This window comes from Pongo pygmaeus, chromosome 3, assembly GCF_028885625.2.
Source record: "Pongo pygmaeus isolate AG05252 chromosome 3, NHGRI_mPonPyg2-v2.0_pri, whole genome shotgun sequence".
Taxonomy (NCBI): domain Eukaryota; kingdom Metazoa; phylum Chordata; class Mammalia; order Primates; family Hominidae; genus Pongo; species Pongo pygmaeus.
In genome coordinates, this window is record NC_072376.2 from 177,069,490 (window position 1) to 177,091,791 (window position 22,302).

The 22,302-nt window shown below is 31.3% G+C and overlaps 1 protein-coding gene across 5 annotated transcripts in view; it reads right to left on the reverse strand.

The window, feature by feature from the left end:
* MARCHF1 (membrane associated ring-CH-type finger 1) overlaps positions 1-22,302 on the reverse strand; it is an 844,416-nt gene that overhangs the window by 449,487 nt on the left and 372,627 nt on the right. For 4 of the 5 annotated variants that reach the window (XM_063664256.1, XM_063664258.1, XM_063664259.1 and 1 more), the window contains one exon: positions 4,130-4,338. The exons of the other annotated variant lie outside the window; for it this stretch is intronic. The gene's annotated coding sequence lies outside the window, so the exon portion shown is untranslated. The remainder of the gene's footprint in view (positions 1-4,129; positions 4,339-22,302) is intronic. 5 annotated transcript variants of the gene reach the window in all.

Below are 22,302 nucleotides of genomic sequence, written 5' to 3' on the forward strand. Positions count from 1 at the left end.
CACACAAAAAAACTATATATCACAAAACTATATATCACATATTTTTTCCAGGTTACTGGAATCTCTACCAAAAGAGATTCCCCAGTAACAGATCTCCAGCTACTTTGAAAAACAAGAGATGGTTCATGAGCTATCATTGGAAAGGCAAGTAGAAGATCTTAAAAGGGATATCTCTGGAAGAAAAACTAAATATTCTTTTTGGAAAAAAATGTAAAAACTGAGGTAGAGAAATATCACAAAATAATGGCAGCAGTAAAAGAAAATGTACATATAAACAAAGGGGTTTGGTTTTTGTTTTCCTCCTAAATCTTTCTAAAGTATGATAGCCACGTGTGGTCAGCTTGAGAGTGAGAAGGATCAGAAGCAAAGAACTCATGTTTTGTTTTTCCCTCTTAGGTCCCTCCCATCATCTAAGGTATAGACTCAGTGTGTGGTGAAAGAATATAGCAGCATGCAGTGCAGGTGCCAGAAACAGCCTTGGCCCCATCCATGCTGTATCTCTACACTTACAACTCATAGACACATTTGCTTACAAATCCCAGAGAAGTATAAGGAATATGTGCTAGAGGTCGACTAAATACTGGAATTTATACAATTATTAGAATTTAAGCTACACCTACAGGGCTAAGAATTTGATTAATAAAATTCACCACCCTTGTAAGAGACAGATGTCTTTTAGACCCAAATCTCTCATGTGAATTAATTACAGCATAGTAAGTGGTGTTGACATATCTAAAAAAGAAGAATGAATTAACAGAAGCACATGGTCTATTTAGAAAAGTAGGCGAATAAGATATAAAGAGGCTAAACTGTCAGATTCTGACATTCAACCAGAAAAGAAAAAGAAATCTGGAACTATGGACCATTTTGAAGAAGTATCTTCTCCCAAAGCTTTCCCAAGAATGTGGTTTTCCCAAGGTGTAGGTGAACCTAAACCATTTTATTTCCTTTATCAATTCCATTTACCAAGGAAAATCTGATTACTAATTTCCTTCCAGAACTCTCCTGGAGTTAAAACTCAAACATCCCATCACACATATACAGTCTCCAAGTGTAAATTAATTATTTTGACTACTGTATTATGCTAAATTTTCTGTAGCTTCATAATGGACCAATATCTACTCACTTCATAAGAAGTGAAGTGGTTGTAGTAACCACTCTGGTTGTGCTAATAAAATCTTGTGCCAGGAATGCAAGTCTAAGGCACTTCATTTTAATTGCCTAATCAATCTCCAGAGTTAGTGCCTCTGAAAGATAAACCTACATCCCTTCTCTAACCCTTAATATCAACTGTATTCAAACTGGACATAATATATTATTTTGTGTTTTGTACTTCCAGGGTTATTAACCAAACAGAGATGATTATAATATTATGGCATGCAAAATATGTCAAAATACATTTTCATTATAAAGCTAAAGGTAGGAATGATTTTTTAAAATCTTAAAATATAGAAGATCTATGCTGTTAAAAAATCAACAAAAGAATTTTTAGAAATCTTTTCTTGATATTCTTAACAGGATGGATCTTCTGTATTTTAACTATGATTTACAGTTTTCCTATTTTTTTCATATGGCTTAAGAAATCTGATATCAAGTTAATATATTAGTTAGGAGTCACTAAGTTTTGAATGAAGAGAAGTTCAATGACATTAAATTCAAACTAGTTTTTAATTTAATTTACTAATTTAAATTAATTACAACTAAATTCTTAATTCTGAAATTAGATCATTTTCCCAATGCACATAGGCATGCTTTGGATAACTTTAGGACAAGCAAAAAGCATTAAGGAAACTTCAAGAAAGGATGTTTCTCATTTGTTCATCAGGAAATGTCCATATATGTACAAGATGTTTCACTTTTCTTTAGAAAGCATCGCCACTTGAAATTACAGGAATCATTGATTCTTCTTGCTGTCCAACACACAGATGTATGCTGTTTAACTTATCCACCTTAAAGTCATTTACAATTCTTTTAGACTATTTAGTTAGCTTATCAAAACAAGTTATTCAACGGCCTACAAGATTGACTAATATGTTTTAAACATACATTTAAAATAAAACTTTTAACTACATCCTATAGAAAACCAAGAAGCATCTGAAACATGTATAAGTGCTTCCCTTTCTGATATTCAAAACAGTATCTCTTTTTATAAATTATACGAAGGCTCAGTTTCCTTCCTTTTTCTCCTAATTAACCTCTTCTTTCTTTAAGAGTGCCCACTAACTCCCATTGTGACACATTAGAGTGTTTTTGACCCTGAAAGAAACAAAGCTATACATATTTTAATAATTCAAGATATTTGTGAAGATGTTTAAAGATGTGGATTAATACCCATATCTGGATAACGATTGTGGCTATTTTTACTTGACAAAAAATAATTTCATTATTATTTCTAACGAATAAAAAACATTTGTTTGTTCTTAAAAAATTATGTAAGCCATCTCAATTTATCTAATTCATGCCAAGTAGACATCTACAGAAAGAGATTTCTGGCGAAGACCTGCAATTGACACAATGTTGTTTTTTTTCCAAATATTATTCAGATGCTGATCATTCCAGATACCAAACAAATTTGCCACCCAACATCTTCACATAAAGTTTTCTTCAACATTAAATTAAATTTATACAGAAATTTATACTGTGAGTAAGCAATGTATAACTTTTATGAATCTTGCTTTTGGCATTTCTATACCTATTTGCAGAATTGATCACTGTACCCCACCTTCCCCACCTAACACCAACAAACTTAAGAGAAACCTGTTTCATATTCTAATAATCACATTTCCAAGTCAAAGGAAACAGACACTCTAGAGAATGTGCCTGAGCATTCTGGGCTGCTGAAGTTTCTTTACAAAGATTTTTAATTCTCAGAAATTCCAGAAATATTTGATGTGTTTATGATGAGGCAATTACTAATGTAAAAGTATCTCTTGCACTAACTTAGAGAAATCTCCCAAAGTTATCTACAAATACAAGCCACATCAAGAACTCATTGCCATTGAATGACATTTTCAAAATCAGTTCAAATAAAGTAGAAAGAGGCTGCAAATGTATTTTCTCATTTGAAGATGTATTCAAATTTATTGGTCTTTTCCTTTCAGATACTCCTTGACACTCCACTCCCATTTCCTTTATTTTATTTGCTTTATTTTTTGTTTGCTGCTCCCTCTGTCTCCAGCAGCTATTCTTGAGAAAAAAAAATGGTTAACATGTAGAACTGGAGGTAGACAAAGCCCATCTCCTACAAAAAGCTAAGGACACCTGAGGACTAGAAAACAGTTATGTTAAAGAGACAAGAGGATTACAGTTTCTGGCATTCTATCTCAAGCTCCCTTTTAGGGGAACACAACAACATTTATGACATTTCCACTCAATATCCTTGACTGTGTTGAGTTCAATCCCTTTCTTAAAAACCTTTGAAATAAGTTTCCAGCATATGATCTTTCAAGCAGTTTAACTTAGAACAACTGCTGCTAAATTTCCCTGCAAAATAAAGGCTCAATGTAAGAAGTTGAAAATTATAACCTGTGTGAAGTTTCAAAGAAAGCCTTTTTTCATAAAAAACAAAATATAAATGTACGTATATCAAACAACAGTCATACACAACCATGCACTGCCAGTGAATGAAAAGCAAATAGATCCTATGAGGCACTAATTCATGTTATGTATTCAGTGTCATAACTGGCTTTTCTGTCCCTTTGTTAAGATAGTTATATTCAAATATCGTAGCTCAATGGGCAGTGAGCAAAATCAGCCAGCATCACCAGTTCCACTATGTGAAAATGTACCACAGCAATGTCCAGAGCCAACCCAGAACAGCCGGTTGTAACTCACAAGCCATAAAAGTCAAAAGTGACTCCGTAGATTGTTTAGAAAAAGAGGCAAAAGTTTCCATCTGTCAAGTAGGAAGTGTCTTTATGGATTTGGCTCCTCTCTTCGTTCACAAAATAGAGGTGAAGTTTAATATGTCCCTGCCAGTTATAAGTAATTCTCTTCCAATCTACTGTTACACACTGAGAGCTGGGATCCAGCTGCTCTGATGCCCGTGCCATGTCCCACGGTGCAGAGAGCACAGTATTGGCAACAGTGGCTTGGCTCTCTGATTTTATTAAATTAAACCTCCTCTTACCTCGACTTCCTTGTTCTTCTCTTTGTTTCTGCCCATTGAATTTCTCCCATTGCTGGCAGTCTCCCGTGCTGGGATTACGGAAATCTGGTGGAGGGGCATATTGGCAGGGCTGCAGGTGGCCAATCCCTGATTGGATGCCTTATCTCTTCACTCGCCCTGAGTAGCCCACCTGCACAATTGTTCATATCCTTGCTTTGCCAAGCTCAGGTCTAAACAAAAAGGGGAAAAATAGTGTTTGAGACACTGTGCAGCAGAGGCCAGAGTCTTCTGGTCAAAATGTTAAACACATTGAAAGGGGAGTTAAAAGAAATGCAAGAACAAATAATCCAGGGAGTACTGCATTCTCCAAAGGACGATTTACTGCAAGTCATAATTGAACTGCTTTGTCACTGTAGCACCCCCTCTCCCCTAACAGCATTGTGGGAGACAATTCAATTTCTATGGTACCTAATAACTGTCATGGAAACCAAGGAAACCTAGGTCTCACAGGCCCTTATTAGCAACTGCTTCCTTTAATGGCACAGACTCCCACATTTGCAGCGGCTGCCACTTTGCTTTTGTTTCTCCTCTGATTCCCCAGGAGTCCACTAAACACCCAGAGACACTGCATCTTGCTGACTACGTAAATAAGCAGACGGCTGAAAAGCTTAGTGTCCTATTTGGAGCCAAATCTCTTCCTTGAGAAGCGCGGCTAGCTGGCTGTGTCCTTCATGCATCTACAATAATCTGCTTAGGTCATAGGATCTGCCTTGAAGTGAAGAGCATCACATGAGATCGAATGAGGTGTTGAGAGAGAGCGAGAGAGAGAGAGAAGAGAGACCTGGAGCAATTGCAGATGTCTTTTTCTGGATGGTTGTAAAGAGAGTTAACCATTCACTGCACTTTTCTTACTAAAACATCAGCAACAGGAGTCAGAAGGCATCAGTTAGTCTGAAGCATAGAGCTCTATACTACTCATTGTAGCTTTATTGCAACTTCTGTGCTCCCCGAAATATATGTTTGAATTAGTAGCAGCTTCTCCTTGCTTTTCCAGAAAGGAAACAGACTTTACTATTACTGTCCTCTCAATAGTTATACAATTTGGAAGAAGTAAATGGTAAATCAGAACTTCTGCTTTTTGAATTTTAAAAAACTTCCTTTTAAAACATTCTACTCTCTTGGTGAAGTAAATTCTTAAATTACATTAACTTTGTAAAAATAACTTTCCCGCATGATTATTCCCTCTTTTTCAGGGTGTTTGGCACTCTGTCTTTAAAAGGACAGAATTTTCTTTTCTCATTTTGAGATGTACATTGTATATTTTCTGGATATTGTGAATAGATCAGATCTCTCACTGTTTTTTGTGTTTGTTCACCCTAAAGGAAGCATAATTCAGAAAGTTCTTGAATATACTCAAGTACTGCTTATAAGTTAGAATTTTTCTCTAATCACAGAGATCTTCAAAGTGATTTCTAGTTGCAATTCATCTCTACCTGTCTTTGTATTATACAGCAATAATACCATTTCCATTATGACATTACAATTTGTTTAAACTCAGGATAGAGATAAAATGTGAAAAAAGATCTGTACTGCTGTTGGCAATAAAGCCAAAAACAATATATGTAAAGACTGAATTAACATCTTCAATTTAAATATTCACACTGAAATAAACACTTCAATGTATTTACAACTTTGGTCCAAATACGTTTTCATTTCAACCTAAATTAGCCACCTGCCCATGGTTCTAACCCCTACCATCCATCAAGGTCATCTGGGGAGATTTTATAATGCATAGATCCCTAATAGACACATTTTCAGGAGGGCTGCAGTGGAGACAAGAAGGGTACAGTTCTGAAGTGGACAGTTTAAAAAAATTACAGATGTTTCTGATACAAACCAATTTTGAGAACCATTCTAGTGCATCACGAAAATAACCTCAGCACAATAAGCTCATTAAAGTTCATATAGAGACAAATCTCTTGCTTAAAATAGTTTAAAATAATAGGTGCCTCAAACCTGGCATTTATTTATACAGGAGCTTTAATGAAAGGACTAAAAAACCAGCCTTTGCCAAAAACGCCATGTCTACAGTTAAAACTAATAATTCTTAAATTTTCTGTAGCTTAATGTTCACATCTGTGACCCGTGTGAGAAGTTCCTTAATTTAATAATTTTGAATCCCTCTATCTAGAAGGACTGTCTTAATTAAGAGAATGCTGGAAATAGAAGTCTGTAAATCTAACAGTGTGTGACAAACACTAAAATGTAAATTATGAAGCTCTTTAGAAAAGTAATATTGTCAGTGTTTACGTCCATGAAAAGTTCCCTGAAAAGCCAAGGCAACCTTCCAGATAAATTTAGACTTCGGTAGTTTTGCTTAAAATATTCATTAAAGTTATAGGAAAGAAGATTTTTAGCTTGAATTAACTAAATGGCTGTCTTAATCCTTTACCTCATTATGCATATGAGGTTATCCTTTGTTTGCTATGAGATTTTTCAGAAATCAGATTTTAATTTTGAGTTAATTTGATTTATGTGGTTGAGTTATTTCAATTAGCTTTCTTTTATCCTAAAATTTAAAATATAAATTGAATTTCTGGAAAAGTGTATTTATTTCTTAGAGTATTTTACACGGTAAACAAGAAGAGGTTTGTTATATCTTTTTAAGCAAATGTTTTAGCAATAACTTAAGAAAAATTAATAATCAGTCTGTTTAATAAATATTTATCTAACATTGTATTAGGTATTGCCACAAATTGAACTATTAAAATTTTCCAACTGTATCAGGGGGAAAAACATGCTTTTAATACTTTGTACATTCTAATACTTTGCTGCCTTGGAACACTGAATACACATCAGCTAATATCAGTGTCTTGCACTTACCTAATACCTTTCCTCAAGCAGCTTCCATAGTGCTCTGCCCACTAGAAGAAATCAGAAGTCTCTGGGGTGACTCATTATGTAACAAACTCAAACTAAGAAAACTGTTGTGGAATGCATTTCTCCTATGGGAGCATAGTTCATCTTGTATAGTAATTAAACCCTGTGGAGTCACAAGGAGCAATGGACCCAGCAACTGAGCACGGACAGACACTGGCCAGAATAATTGTGGATACAGGAATCATTCAGCTCATCGGCATCTACATATGCGATCACATTATGTGATCCAGATTTTCAAACTTGATTTTTGTGGAAACCATGGACTATAATTACTGTTGAAATCTTCCTGGAATATTCGCTCTTCACTGAATACTTTTTCCATATACATGTCTAAATTGTATTTGTTTTGCTTCTACATTCTGGCTTCCAGCCCTCGGCTCTGGGGACAGGTTCCTCATTCCCACCTCTGGCTCCAAAATTTGGCATTTTTATGTATTAACTCTAATACTCAGGCCTCAGTTTTCCCCCAAGAGATTCTGATTTGGTGCTGTTCCTTATTCTCAGTGGTCTAGGTTGTCTCTAGTTTAAAAGGTAAACAAAGAAAAATATGCATCTCTGGTAGCATAAGACCAGCTCGATCTTTGTCAGCTGCAAAAAAAAAAAAAAAAAAAAAAAATTGGCCTCCAAAGCATTTATTTGATCGCAATTAATCAGGAAAGGAAACCCAGTGTTGGGCCAAGACAAGGAACCAAGTAAACATCTGCTAACACATTAAATGGACAGACTGAAAATTCAATTCGATAAGCATTTGTTAAGCATCTTCTGTGTTTTCTGAACCATGCTAGGAATTAATGGGCAGCAGGTAATGTATAAAATTATGTGGCGCAATATCTGTAATCAAAGAGTTTGTTGTGTCATTAGGGAAATAAGATTTAAGGAGGTAAGTCAATATAAAAAACATGCAGCATATGGCAATTAATATCTGAAAGATAATATAGAATAATGAAAGTAAATATCAAAGAAGCTTTGAGCAACAATAAATAATATTAGATCTAAATACATAAAGAAAGTCTTAAGGAGGAATTGAGGCCTCTATTGGACTTGGTAGACATAAGGTGATTAAATCATTTCAAGGCATACAGATGGTGTGAGATTGGCATATGAGAGTTCAAGATGCTATTTTAAATAACATAGAAAATTTGTTTAAGATTATTAATTGGTTTAGGCCATATATAGTTATTAGGATCACCACTTGAAAGGATAGAGGAAGGAAACCAGACCCCAGACCTGGAAGAAAGAAAAATCCTACAAGCAATATAAAATTTTATTAATTATAAAATATAAAATTATATTAATTATAAAATATAAAATTATATTTTATAGTTATATTTATAAAATCATAAATGCATTGATACAAGACAGAGAAGTAATAAAGATAACAACTTTATTTCTGAAAATAGAAACAAGGTACACTGAGTTGGAAAAAGAATATTTCATTACAAATCCCTGGTGAAAGGGAGGAAACCTGGATTGAATGGGTTTTCAAAGCGTCATCGCAAAGAGTGTCAAATGGCCATCGTCAGAGATTACTGGGAAGAACATATGGATAAGCTATCATGGCACAAAGGATTTATGTTATCTTGTAAAGGAGAGGGAGAAGGAACTTGAATTTAAAGGTATTGTTACTAGGGAAATTCTGAAGCATACACTTATGTATTAATTGGAGAGTTAGGGAACAACCCAAGCTAGCAAAATAAGCTTAGTGGAAATAATGAGAGGGAGTATAAAATGGAAAAATAATTAAAATTTCTGGTTATGTGTTTATAAAAAAATCTACAATGTAATAAAGCATCTCTAAAATGCTTGTATGTTTTTTATGGCTTTTGTCTGATTATTGGAATCCAATTGTGACGACATTTAGTATGTGCAAGTATCTTCTGTAATTACAACAACATCTTTTTAATGTAAGTATTCTGTCTCTGAAGACCTTTCAGAAGCGACTGAATGATCAGCCTTCAATACCAAATATAGTATAATGGATCAGATGAACTCTTAAGATCTTTGATTCTATTGTCTTGAAATTATTTTTCCTAATTTTGGCCACATATATTTTCTGAAGTTGATGCAGATTACAACATAGCCAAGACATTCACTTCAGTCTGTTGGAGAATCAATAGCAATCACCACAATCACATAATATGTGTGATAATTACAGCATGCCCTGAAGAGTCAGTTATACTAGTTTATATGATTTATATTATGCTCATGACAAAAGAACATCATCACAAACTGAGTCTGTCAAATGACACTATGGGACTGATCTTTGCCCTTTCTAATTTGTTGAGAGACTAAAAAGAATCATTTTATTAAATCCTCTTTTAAAAAAGGTAACATGTTAGAAGTAATCAAAATATCTAAGGAAGGTACATGGGTATTAATAATTAGCTTGTGAATATAATTTAGGATTAAATAAAATCAAATTTCTATATTCTATTTTACTTTGTTGAAAAGACATATGGAATGAAAATTTTATTTAAAAACAAGATTTATTTTGGCAAATAAAGTTAGACTCAGCCTTACTCTCCAAGTAAATAAATGTACAAGCTAATCTTTGTTAATGTTCTCTGTAGCTTTCAAAATATTAGTAAATCTAGCTGACCAAGGAGCAAAATAGAAAAAACAGTTTCAGAGGGCCAATAGGTATTTCTTCACTTATCTTCAGAAAATGTAAAGCAGTCATCCCAAAAGGGGGTACTGGAATCATGGCGGAAGGTCTTTAATTACTGCTTGCCTCAGAATTGGGTCAGAACCTGTACACTCTTATCGCTGAAGAATGATAGAGAAAAAGTGTGTGTGTGTGTGTGTGTGCATGTGTGTGAGAGAGAGAGAGAGAGTGGTGGGGAGAAAGCATTCTCACACATGGCTGTAAGGCTCCTTCCCCTTCCATATTCTGGAACTTCACTGTCAGTATCTCTGGGGTCCTCATAAACCCTGGTATTCTCAAGCCTAGTGGCACAGTTTCTCTAAGCCATTTCATGACTTAAAGAAGGAAGTAGTAGTTTCCTCTTATAAGTGTCAAAATTCTGAATTAATGCATCAGAGAATTAAAAACTAAATTTAACAATGTATTTCCTGTATGATATTAAGGTTCAAGCAACAGAGTCCTGGACCTAACATTCCTAATCAAGCACACATACACACACACACACACACACACACACAAATGGCACTATTTTGGATTCCTAAAGTTTGTCTAGATGTAGAGATACATGTATCTGCTCAAATAATATTTTTATTCCTTGTAATGAAATATCTTACTAGTTTTTCAAGGAAAAACACCCTCAAACTGTGATTTTCTATTTTACACAGAAGACTTCTGTGACCAGATGTGTAGGTTTTTTTCCCCACATACCAAACAAACAAGCAATTCTGCAGCAGACATCAGCTGGGTGTCACCCAAATTCAATTCTACCTGGAGATAGTATCAGATCCCACAGGTTCAGGGCTCAGTCTCACCAGACTGTCCCCCAACCTTCAGACACCAGTCACAAGTCCAGACTTCTGGAACTTCTGACTTCAAATTGGGGTTCCCACAACTCCCTCCTTAGGTTCAATGAGTTTGCTAGAGTGGCTCACAGAACTCAGGGAAATATTCAGGTGTATGGGTTTATTACAGAGGATACAGATGAAGAGGTGCATAGAGCAAAACATGTGAGAAGGGGTGCCAAGCTTACATGTATCCCCCACCAAGGAACCTCCACATGTTCAGCCATCCATAAGTTATCTGTATCCAGTCCTTCTGGGTTTTTATATGATTGATTAAACCATTGGCTGATATAATCAATTTAACTTTCACCCTCTCCCTCCTCCTTGGAGGGGTTCGGCTAAAAGTCGCCACCCTCTGTAATCCTGCTTGGTCTCTCTGAGTGACCAGCCTTCATCCTGAAGCTACATAGGGGCTGCCAGCCATCAGTCAACTCATTAGCATGCAAAAAAAGACATCACTTTGGCAATTCTAAGGATTTTAGGAGTTATATGCTAGGAAAGGGGTCAAAGACCAAATATGTATCTCACAATATCACAAGTCTTTATTCAGTTTAAGGGGAAAATAGCATCATGGAATTTTATATTTCAAAGGCAAATTATAAAGCACACTACCATTTGACGACCAGTTTAAGTCCTGGAAGACTGAGTGTTTTGACATCATTGAAGGCTAGTAGACGGCAGAAACAACGTAGAAAAATCTCCTGATCCAGAGACCCCTGCTCTTTCATCAATTTCTGACCCAATTTGATGAGTATAAAGCATAGGCATGTTTTAAGTAAAGACCAAAAACCAACAATCCAATAAGTACATTTATTTACATGTTATTTATTTACTTTTTACTACTGGGAATAGTTCTGAAAGGAATATATTTTATAATATAATTCTGAATTACATGCATAGCCTCTTTGGAGACTATATTTTACTAAGTTTTTTATATCTGAAAGATCCGACTTTTTATTACTCAAGGAATAGTTAAGTTTGAGAGCCAGCTGTTTTTTTCATCATATTTTTATTCTCATGGTCCACCGATTATGAAAAATGGCAAGTATAATTAATCTAACATTAGTAATGTTATTATTTTTTGGAATAAATTATACTTATGACAAATAATTTTTGTAATATAATTAGTAACGTGGAAAGTGCTAGAAGAAATAATGGGTCAAAGTTCAGAAAGTCAATGTATACATTCTTCTTTCTATATCTGGTAGATTTTAATAATGAAAGAACTATTACTATAAAATTATAATTTGTATTTTCTGCTGCTGAATATGCTATATTCCTAAAGTTCCAAAACAATCAGCAGACTTACGAAATTTGGTTAAAATAATTGTCCTGGTAACTATGTATAGGCATAGCCAATATGTCATTTTTTGTGTTCTTGGAAGAAGAAAGATGTAATTAGTTGACTATATAAATATTGATTTTCATTAGTTGTTTATATATATGCATTCATATATTTTTAGCCAAATCTGATTCAACCTAAAAACGGCATCAACCTTCCCCACCAATTCCTACAGAATCCCCTATAGATATTATCTTCAATTTAGAATGGTCTTATTAGGTCTACATATATCTATGGTATTTCACCCAGAACTCTTCTCAGTCAAATGTAAAAGTTATTAGAGTATTTGTCAAATTGGGAAATTTAACAAACATACATGCACACAGGGAGAAAGACTGGAGTTACTCTCCCACAAGCCAAGGAACTACCAGAAGCTGGGTCCTAAAAGAAGCTTCCCTAGTGCTTTCAAAGTGAGCATGGCTATATCAACACTTTGATCTGGACTTCTAGACTCCAGAACCATGACAATATATTTCTATTGTTTAAGCCATGCAGTTTTTGGTACTTTGTTACAGCAGTCTTAGGAAACTAAAACACTTCCATAGACAGGTCCATTGATTCATTGTTACTGTTAACCCTCTGCATAACACTCAGATGATACCAATGGGCATCAAATCCAAGAGAAACAGCCAAGATAGAAAGAGAAGACAGAGGATGATGCAGTGAGGGCCAAGAGCAGAGGAAAGCAAAGCCTCAGAGTAGTCTGAGAATGAAGAATATGTACCAGTGTTTGCATTTTATAAGTGTTGCCCTACATGTTGGTTACAGGGGGCTTGAAGGAGCTGTTTGAGTCTAAAAAACAGTATGGGAGCAGGTGGTAAATGATCAAAGGCAAATGGTAATCCAGGTGTATTTTGAAACACTAGAATGTATATTTCCTAAGTCTTGAACATAGTCCAACAGTTAGAGGTCCATCTGAGTCAGTATAAGAAAGATAATTATGACAATTTGAGCTCTGTAAAAATAAACAAGGGCTACTCTTGTAGTACCAAACTTTAGTGTTCAAGTAGGAGATACACAACCACTTACTGGGACAATTAATAAATTAATTCAAAAATCTTTTTAAAGGCTGGGTTCAATAATTTCTGAAGTACCCTTTAATTTGGGCTTTCTGTGACATTAGATATTGTGTTTACTATTTGTACATAGGTTGTTTCTTATAAAGAAATGGTTCCTTATATACAGAAACCTTGTACAGTAATATATTTTACTAAAGAGCACTCCATATGAATAGACAAGGAGTATGCTGCTGTTGATGGTTTACCATAAAAAAAAGCAGAAACACTGAAGAAAAAGGTAAAGGAGATAATAGTTGTCCAATCTTATCAAAGAAGAAGACTTAAATAATCAGCTTGTGGAAAAAAAACTAAGGTATAATGGTCTAGTTATTGACTATTTGATTTTCCATTACACATTTGTTATCTAAATTTAAAGTGATTGCCTTAAATACACACACACACACACACACACACACACACACGTAGATTCTACATGCAAAATGTCTAAAAAAAGATATAAGTAACAAAAGAGATTCTTAATATAGGTACTAAAAATTGTTTTATTACCCTAAGAAAATTTCACAGAGAAAAAAACATTCAATAAAAAGGTTAGAGGGCATAAAATAAATTATAAAATATAATAAAATATTTGAAAATAAGCTATTGAATATTTAAAAGTACCATTACAACTACTCTATAAGAATAAATCAGAAGATTTGTCAGATATTATATCATTTTTATACACTATTCTCTATCTATACTAGGCCTCTAAAGTCTCATACATTAGAGCATTGTAATAGTCATTCAGATTTTTAAAAACTTCAAACAATATTAACAATCATGTAGATCTTTCAATACTCTAAAGCAGTAAAGTTCTGGTGTTTTCATATTATTTTATATAAATAGCATTAATACTCATGTTAATTAATATTAACACAGGAGTACTATGTTAATATTTTGATTAAATAAACGAGATAATGGCTATTGAGCTAATTAGCATATTCATTACCTCATACACTTATTTGTTGTAAGGAAAATTAAAATCTACTCTCAGCAATTTTCAAGAATACAACATATTGTTATTAACTATAGTCACCATCGTGTACAAAATAGATATCTTCTATCTAACTAAAATTTTATATCCTTTGACTAACATCTCCACAACTTTACCCTCCTACCCTCAGTAACCATCATTCTACTCTCTGCTTCTATGAGTTCAACTTTGTTACATTTCACATACAAGTGAGATTATGCATCATTTATCTTAATGTTCTCCAGCTTCATCTGTGATGTTGCATGACAGGAATTTTTTCTTCTTTTAAAGGCTGAATCATCATTCCATTGTCTATATTTACCACATTTTCTTTATTCATCCACTGACGGACACTTAGGTTGATTCCATATCTTTTTATTATTATTATTATTTTACTTTAAGTTTTAGGGTACATGTGCACAATGTGCAGGTTTGTTACATATGTATACATGTGCCATGTTGGTGTGCTGCACCCATTAACTCGTCATTTAGCATTAGGTATATCTCCTAATGCTGTGCCTCCCCCTTCCCCCCACCCCACAACAGTCCCCGGAGTGTGATGTTCCCCTTCCTGTGTCCATGTGTTCTCATTGTTCAATTCCCATCTATGAGTGAGAACATGCGGTGTTTGGTTTTTTGTCCTTGCGATAGTTTGCTGAGAATGATGGTTTCCAGTTTCATCCATATCTTAACTATTGTGAATAGTGCCGTAATAAACATGGGAGTGCACATATCTCTTAGACATAGTGATTTCATTTCCTTTGGATATATAGCAAATAGATTGCTAGATCATATAGTAGTTACATTTAAAAATTTTTAAGGACCATCCATCCTGTTTTTCCTAGGACTGCACTAATTTACACTGCCAGTAACAGTATACAAGGGTTCCCTTTCCTGTACATCTTCTCCAACATGTGTATTCCTTCATCTTTTTGGTAATTATCATTCTAAAAGATGTGAGGTGATCTCTCATTAGCCATTACCCAATGTATGTATATTTCAAAACATGTTGTACTTTATAAATAGATATTATTTTGGTTAAAAAAAACCACAAAAAATGAAAATAATGCATGTAAACTCCTTGGTACATGTACTAATTAATAGTTAACCACTCATATTTGAAGCTTAAAGTTACCTAATAAAGGCTTTAATCATTTTAAAAGTACTTATTTTGCAAAAAAGATGGATATTAAATATTTTTAAAATAACAATTGAGTATATTTCTTGACATTCTACTTAAGACTATTCAAACACATAGTAAAACTGAGTATCTTTTATGTAAAGAGAATTATTTCCACTAGTTGATCAAATATAAAGATGCATATCAAACAGCACTTTTCAAAAAATAAGAGTTATATAAAAGCCATATACCTCACATCAAAACTGTAGTTTAAAGGATGCAATTTTTCATAATTGGAGTGTTGCAGTATCATTATAAATTTGAATTATTGTATTGAAGAAAATAATAATGGCAACATTAATTGCTATTTACTGAGCCAACTCATATCTGCCAAATAATGTATTAAGCATTCTACATATATATGTACATATAAATATACATATAAAATTTAATTTGTCCCCCAACACAATCTTCCTAGGCATGATTATTATCTCCATTTAACAGAGAAGGAAACTGAAGCTCTGAGTGTTACATAACTCGCCCAAGTTCCCACATATAGTTAATGAATGATTTACATAAGATTACATTTAACTCTGTCTGATACCAAACAACTTAATAACAACATGTTAATAAAAAGTTCTGATGTACAGAATGCGGATCAAATATGATATTAATTGTGTGAGGTAATAATCAGATTGATCATGGATCCCTGATTACACTGCCCTTGGAATCCATGCCGCAAAGCCAAGCAGGCAATGTGTGTGGTATTATTAGAATGTTCCTCTGGTTTTGATAACAATAACACTCAGATCAAGACACTCTACAGTAATGTTTTTGCTTTCACGGAATTGGGCAAAATGAGTATACCTATCTTAAGTTTCTATACTATTTGGCCATTTTCCCAAGAACAAGTAGTCAATAGAGTACTAATAGGTCAAAAATCTAAAACATTAACTTTAAAATAATTGAAAAAATAAACGAAACATAGATATGCTAAGTAATACTTTAGGCCATATTATGATTTATTGAAATGAAAAGATAAGTGTTCAGCAAGACATTATTTCTTGAAAGTCTTAACAGATGGCAGTTGCCAGGGATGCCAAAAAACAAAATTAATTCACTACCCTCAAATCTTTGTAGGTTTTGGATGGAAAATTCAATAAAATATTCAGTAAATTCAAATATATGAGAAAAGAGAAAGATTTAGAGAAAGAGAAAGAGAAAGAACAAGAGAGAGACTGAGAAACTGCAAGCTTTAAGATACTTAAAAAGAATAAGCTGGATTATTTGGGTTAGAACATTTGCTGATACAATTACTGAGTTAGATGGAATGTAATTTTTTTAAGTCACTGCGGAGGTTACATTAAAGAAGAAGGAACACTTGAGCAGAGAACTAAGAAGTACTTATTCCATACAATGGAAAATATCTATACTTGGCTTGAAAATAAAATAAATTCTGTATTATGACTTTATTGTGAATATTTTACATAATTTTAAATTTGACAGCTTTTCTTTCATAGAAAAACAACCACCCAATAAAATGTTTACTATTATATGGGATAGAAACAATGATTACTGTTGTTTCTAATAAAGCAATGAAAACATAGACCTCTGTTTAGAATTTTTTAATTATTGGTTATGTTTAGTTAGTCATTAAGAAGGGCTGCAATTATCCAAGGATCATTTTGCTAACAGTAGCTACTATTAGCAAATGAGTAAGAAATTTTTAAAAAGTGATGGACATTTAGACAATATTAAAATTATTATATAAAGCTTTCTACTTCAGAACAGATAATTTAATGTAGCCACAGTCATATTATCCAATAGTCTATTTTTCCTTTTTAAGAAGAGGTTAATATATAAATTACCCTTTAAATTAATTCGAAAACCATTTGCTGTTAGATAGTGTCTGTAGGGGAATAATTACTAGAAAAATACTTAGTAACTTCACTTGTGGCCTATATATCAATAATTTAAAAGCATGTGGTTAGATTAGATAAGTGTAAAGCACATAGATACATCATGACTCCTACTAGGCACTCAAAAATGCTAGGTTACAAACACCTAGGAAAAGAATGGAAATCATAGAATCAGGTAATAATACAAGAGAAAAGATAAATAGCACAGGAAAGGAAGCAGTAGGAGGTTAAAAATGAAGGTTGGGAGATTTGTTCCTCTATTGTTTTCAGGCTTTTTTCACACTGTATGCAACTGTAGCTATAAACTACTATAAAACTAGACAAATTATATGAAACAAATGGTTTTAGGCACTGGACAATTGGCAGCACAGACACGATTCCTGAAAAGGGGAAACAAGAAGGTAATTCCTACAATTTTCCAGCTTTCTGCCTGGAGGCAATTACTTGACTTGTTGCAGAGAAGGAGTCAAAAAGCAGTGCCTGGTTGTCTGTTTCATTAAGGAGATAAAGATTAAGGTAGAGAGTAATAGAGATGGATGGAATTTACAACAGCAAAGAACCAGAGAGAAACAAGCTATAAAGACAAAGCTCCTAAAATCCGTATAACTGTCCCCTTGAGTCTTTGGTTACACACTAATTTTCAAGGTTATGAAAGGAAACTCCATAAATAAAGAAGGAAGAAAATAACTACTTGAGAGCTTCAGACAAAACAAATCTCAGAGTTTACACAGACTTCAAGTTTTAGCAAATGAGAGAGCAGATAACTTATAGAATCATAAGATATTCAGCAGAGATCCCAGAGCATTCATATCTTATAATAAATTATCTTCTAGACCCTCCCTAAATAAAGATTAAAACAAGCCTCTAAAGGAAGACATTAAACCTCAAGTAAACTGGCTGTTTACCAAAACAACTTACACTTTATAAGGAAAGACAACAAAATCCAGATTCTCCACAACAGAATATTCACAATATCTGGCACTGAATAAGACATGACTAGATATATAAAGAAGAAGAAAATGTAATCCTGACCTTAATCATGATTAAGGTCAGTGATGTCATAAAGTCCAAAAATGGAGACGATTAAATTAGCAGACAAGCAGCTATAACAGCTATTATATTAAAGAATTAATTTAAAAATCGATATAAGGAAAAAAACAAATTGGAAAATATAAAAAAAGAACAACATGGAACTTTTGATACTAAAATATACCATATTTGAAATAAAAATTCACTATGTAAATGTAAAATCAAATTAGATGTTACAGAAAAAGATAATTGAACTTGAAAACATAACAATAGATAATGTCCAAACCATAGCACCAAAAAAAACCTTAAAAAAAAAGTGAATGAGTAACATGTGGGGAAAATCAAGACGTTAAACACACATATAACCGGAGTACAAGAAGTAGAGAAAAGAGAGGAATTAATAGGAAAACACATTGAAAGAGATAGTGTTTGAAAATTTTCTAAAATGTGTGATAATTAAATCCACTGATCCAAGAAGCCCATCAAATCCCAAACTTAAGAAACATAAAGAAAATCAGATACAGGTATACCAAATTCAAATTTCTGAAAACATTTAACTAAAAGAAAATCTTAAATAATGCTGGTGAGCAAAAGGCCTGTTTCACAGAAGAGAAGAAAAATAAGAATCCTACCAACTTACCTTTAGTACATCTGAAATAAAAAAGCCTGTCAGGTATGAATTAAACATGAATGAAAACATTCTTCAGAAATGAAAGCAAAATTAACTATATTAACACACGTAATAATAGAAAATTTATGTTAGCATTCCTGAACTACAAAAGATGTTAAAGGAAATTATTCAGGCAGAAGGAAAGAATGAGAAGAGGAATAAGGAAAAATCCCAATGTAAGGGTCTTAGATGTAAAATAGCATGATGTATGCTATCTGTGCAAAATGGTATAAAGACAGAGGGCAATCAGTTAAATATTAATATTTAAATAATTGAAATCACCATAAAAAATTAAATAGATATTGCTAATAAGCCAAAGATGGCAATACAATTAAATTCTAAATGTAATCCAAAATAAGTCATAAAGAAGTAGGAAAAAAAGAACAAAAACAAAAAGAACAAGTAAAAAATACAGCAGGATAGATTTCATATCAAAAGTCTTACACTTATATTAAATGTAAATGGTATAAACACACCAATTCAAGGCAGAAATTGTCAGATTGTATAAATAAAGCAGAAGCAAACTACAGTAGTCAATGAAAAAGTACTTTGAATGTAAGCACACACATTAGTAAAATGTAAAATTATTTAAAGAGAAATACCATGTAAACACTATTCAAAACAAACTAGAATTCAGAAATCAAATAGTACTAGAAATAAAGAAACACATTTCATTATGTTAAAATAATGAGGTACCATCTCACCAGTCAGAATGACAATTATTAAAAAGTCAAGAAACAATGAATGCTGGTGAGGCTGTGGAGAAATAGGAACACTTTTACACTGCTAGTAGGAACGTAAATTAGTTCAACCATTGTGGAAGACAGTGTGGTGATGTCCAAGGATCTGGAACTAGAAATACCATTTGATCCAGCAATCCCATTACTAGGTATACAATGAAAGGAATATAAATCATTCTATTATAAAGACACATGCATGTGTATGTTTATTGCAGCACTATTCACAATAGCAAAAACATGGAATCAACCCAAATGCCCCACAATGATAGATTGGATGAAGAAAATGTGGTATATATACAACATAGAATACTATGCAGCCATAAAAAGGAATGAGATCATGTCCTTTGCAGGGACATGGATGGAGCTGGAAGCCATTTTTCTCAGCGAACTAACACAGGAACAGAAAACCAAACACTGACGTGTTCACTCATAATTGGAAAGTGAACAATGAGAAAACATGGACACAGGAAGGGGAACAACACACACTGGGGCCTGTCGAGGATTGTGGGGAGAGAGAACATCAAGATAAATAGTTAATGCATGTGGGTCTTAAAACCTAGGTGATGGGTTGACAGGTTTAGCAAACCACCATGGCACATGTTTACATATATATATATATATATATATATAAAATTATATATATTTTATATATATTTATATATATAATTATATTTTACATAATTATATATGATATATTATATATAATTATATATATTATATATATTATATATTATATATATCATATATAATATATATTTTATATATATATAATAAATATATATATTATATATATTTTATATAATATATCTTATATATTATATATTATATATATTATGATATATAATATATAATATATCATTATATATAATATATAATATATTATATATCATTATATATAATATATAATATATAATATATTATATATCATATATATGATATATAATATATTATATATATCATTATATTATATATTATATATTATATATAATATCTATTATATATTATATATTATATATAATATCTATTATATATTATATACCATTATATATAATATCTATTATATATTATATACCATTATATATTATATCTATTATATATTATATATCATTATATATTATATCTATTATATATTATATATCATTATATATAATATCAGTTATATATTATATATCATTATATCTATTATATCAGTTATATATTATATATCATTATATATTATATCTATTACATATTATATATCATTATATCTATTATATCTATTATATATTATATATCATTATATATTATATCTATTACATATTATATATCATTATATATATTATATCTATTATATATTATATATCATTATATATTATATCTATTATATATTATATATCATTATATATATCTATTATATATTATATATCATTATATATTATATCTATTATATATTATATATCATTATATATATCTATTATATATTATATATCATTATATATATTATATCTATTATATATTATATATCATTATATATTATATCTATTATGTATTATATATATCATTATACATTATATCTATTATATATTATATATCATTATATATTTATTACATATATTATATATATTATATATTATATATATTATATTATATATATTATATTATATATATTATATATTATATATTATATATTATATATTATATATATTATATATTATATTTTATTATATATTATATATTATATATTTATTATTATATATTTTATATATAATACATATTTTATATATATTTTATATATTTTTTATATATTTTATGTTTTATATATATTATTATATATTTTATATATAATATATAAATATATTATATATATTTATATATTATATATAAATATATTATATATATTTATATATTATATATAAATATATTATATATTTTATAATATATATATTATTTTATCATATAATTATATAATTATATAATAAATATTTTATATTATACATAAAATAATTATTTAATTATTTTATATATAATATACATTATATCATATATTATATTTATATAATATATATTTATAAGATATATTATATAAATATAATAGAAATATAAAAAGATATATTTTATATATTATATATAATATATATATATATGCACGTTCTGCACATGTATCCCAGAATTTAAAATAAAATAGAATTAAATAATAATAATAATTTATTAGGAAGATATAAAAACATAAATTGTATGCATCTCATAATAGAAATCCTAAATAAATATGACAGAAATGGACAGAACTGAAAATAGAAGTAAACAAATCTGCAGTTACAGTTTGCAATTTCAAAACAACTTTCTGGAATAGATGGAGAAAGCAAACATAAGGATAATCTATAACAACACTGTCAACCAATTCCACCCAATGACTGCATAATAGAAATAATTTTATCAAGTGAAAATAAAATATTCACAAAAATAGATTATAACTTGGGCTATAAAAAAACCTCAATAAATTGGAAAGAGCTGAAATAATCATGTATATATTTTTTGGTCGTAACAGAATAAAATTAGAAATCACTAACAAAAAAGTCTGAAAAATCACCCCCCACAATTGGAAGTCAAGTAATGTATTTAAATAAAGCCCATAAGCCAGAGAAGAAATCTCAAAGACAACTAGAAAACATTGGGAAATAAATAAAAATAAAAGAATGCACATCAAAATTGGTGAGGTGTACTTAAATTAGTGCTCAAGAAGAAATTATGGCTCTCATAATTCATGAAAGAGAAGCAAAAAGGTTTAAAAGTAATGATATAATATTTACTTTAAGCAGCAATAAAAGTAGAGCACATTAAATAAAAGGTCAATAAAAGAAAGGAAATAATAACCAAATAGAGGGTATTGGTAAACTGGAGAAAACGATAATGCAGAAAATTAGTAAAACCAGAAGCTGAT